The sequence below is a fragment of the Pantherophis guttatus genome, unplaced genomic scaffold (assembly GCF_059756535.1).
Source record: "Pantherophis guttatus breed Tessera unplaced genomic scaffold, ASM5975653v1 scaffold_57, whole genome shotgun sequence".
NCBI lineage: Eukaryota > Metazoa > Chordata > Lepidosauria > Squamata > Colubridae > Pantherophis > Pantherophis guttatus.
Genome location: NW_028269872.1, coordinates 10,001 through 12,500, shown reverse-complemented (window position 1 = coordinate 12,500; position 2,500 = coordinate 10,001).

Sequence of the window (2,500 nt, the reverse complement as noted above, 5' to 3'; positions counted from 1 at the left end):
GCCGAGTAGACCGGCGTCCAAAGGAGACACTTAGTTTTTCCCCCGCCCTTTTTCTTTTCTTTTCTTTTCTTTTCTTTTTTTGCCTCGCCTCCCCTCCCCTCCCTTCCCGAGTAGACCGGCGCCTAAACGAGGCACTTGGTTTATTTCCCGCCCCTTTTCTTTTCTTTTTTTTTGGCCTCGCCGAGTAGACCGGCGTCCAAAGGAGACACTTAGTTTTTCCCCCGCCCTTTTTCTTTTCTTTTCTTTTCTTTTCTTTTCTTTTTTTGCCTCGCCTCCCCTCCCCTCCCTTCCCGAGTAGACCGGCGCCTAAACGAGGCACTTGGTTTTTTTTCCCCACCCCTTTTCCCGCTCTCCGCTTAAATGTCAGTATCGCCGCCGGTCGATCGTCGTTTTAGTTTTAAAACGGTCATAAAAGCGGAATACGTTTTGAAAGTCGACGAGCCCGGTGTGTGGAGACCGGAATTGGGCAAGCTGTGCTCTCGTCTTCTGGGGGTGACATTTCTCCCTGAGCGCTGCTGGCTTTAGAAAGACCATTCGAAGACGGGTTAGGGTCGGGGTCGGGGAAGCGAGCGTCAGGTCTCGCCGCCCCGATTTTTCCAACCAAGAAAGCAGGACGCTTGAAACCGCGATGCGAGCTTGGACCGGAAGGCTTGCGATAGCAAGAGATCTAGGCAAGAACGGAAGCTTTTCACTTCAAACAAACCAGCTATTTAAAGCAACCCCTCGCACGCGACATCCATCGTGGCAGGGAAACAGAAACAGAGACGCCGGCCCGGCCGAGGCTGCCGGAGCGGCCCGGTAGACCGGGCCGCCGTCTGCCCGTCTTTAAGTCGAAAGACGACTTTAAATCTAAAAACGGTTTTAAGTCGAAAGTGTGGGTTAGGGTTAGGGGAAAAAGTTGTGGGGTTAGGGTTAGGGGAAAAAGCTGTAGGGTTAGGGTTAGAGAAAACAGTTGTAGGGTTAGGGTTAGGGTCAGGGTTAGGGAAAATAGTTGTAGGGTTAGGGTTAGGGTTAGGGTTAGGGTTAGGGTTAGAGAAAAAAGTTGTAGGCTTAGGCTTAGAGAAACAAGTTGTAGGGTTAGGGTTAGGGTTAGGGTTAGAGAAAAAAGTTGTAGGCTTAGCCTTAGGTTTAGGCTTAGGCTTAGAGAAACAAGTTGTAGGGTTAGGGTTAGGGTTAGGGTTAGGGGGAAAAGTTGTAGGGTTAGGGTTAGGGTCAGGGTTAGGGAGAAAAGTTGTAGGGCTAGGGTTAGGTTCAGGTTCAGGCTCAGGGTTATCATTCTGGAAATGATATTAGCAGAAGCAATGGAGGAAAGCGAGGAGAGGGAGGGAGGGAGGGATAGATATTAAACGGGATGGACGAAACGTATAGAGCGCACACAAGACACGCGATGAGAAACCACCCGCCCAGAGAAATTCATGTCCGATTTACCGAGAAGACAGGGAGGGCAGAGAGATCGCCATGGATGAGAAACACGACGAGAAAGCACAAAATATCGGCGAGCTGAAATATCGGCGAGCTGGCGAGAGCAAAGATATCGAGTAGATTCAAGAGAGAAAGCGGAATTATTTTATAAACAACGTAGAGATGACCAAGAACAGGAAAGATGGGGAGATGAAAGTGGGGACGGACGACGGGAGGAGAAGAAAGAACAGCCAAAAGAGAGCCAAGAAAGCCAACAAAACGAGAAAGCGTCGAGAGAAGGAGCAGGAGCAGAAGACGTTAAAGAAAGAACCAAGGGACCTAAGAACGACTTGCTCGACAAAGCAAATAGATCAGTAAGAAATGGAAGAAGAAATAAAAATAATTTCCTGGACTAGAAATGGACTGGATTCGGCCATTCGGCAAGAGGAAGGAAAATATGGAATAAATGAGGGAAGTTAAGATCAGAAATGATAGGCCTACGAGAGGTTCCTCTGGGAAAGCTACACCCAAAACTTTTGAGGAAGGAAGATGGCAGAAATTGGAACAAACTTTTCACTTGAAGGGAAGCTTTTCACGTCAAACCAGCTATTTAAATCAACCCCTCGCAGCCATCCTGGCAGAGAAGCAGAAAACCGAAACACTCCAGTCCGGCCGAGGCCCGGGTAAACCGGTCCCGCCCGAGCGAGCGTCCCGGTAGACCGGGACGGCTGCCGGGCGCGGGCACCCCCGGGGCCCGGCGCTGGCACCGAGGCGAAGGGGGAGGTCCCCGACCGAGGCCCGCGGCGCCGGAGCCGGGATCCCGTACCTCCATCGCGGCGGGGGAAACGGAAAGACTGACCCGGCCGAGGCCCCGGTAGACCGGGACGGCTGCCGGGCGCGGGCACCCCCGGGGCCCGGCGCTGGCACCGAGGCGAAGGGGGAGGTCCCCGACCGAGGCCCGCGGCGCCGGAGCCGGGATCCCGTACCTCCATCGCGGCGGGGGAAACGGAAAGACTGACCCGGCCGAGGCCACGGTAGACCGGGACGGCTGCCGGGCGCGGGCACCCCCGGGGCCCGGCGCTGGCAACGAGGCGAAGGG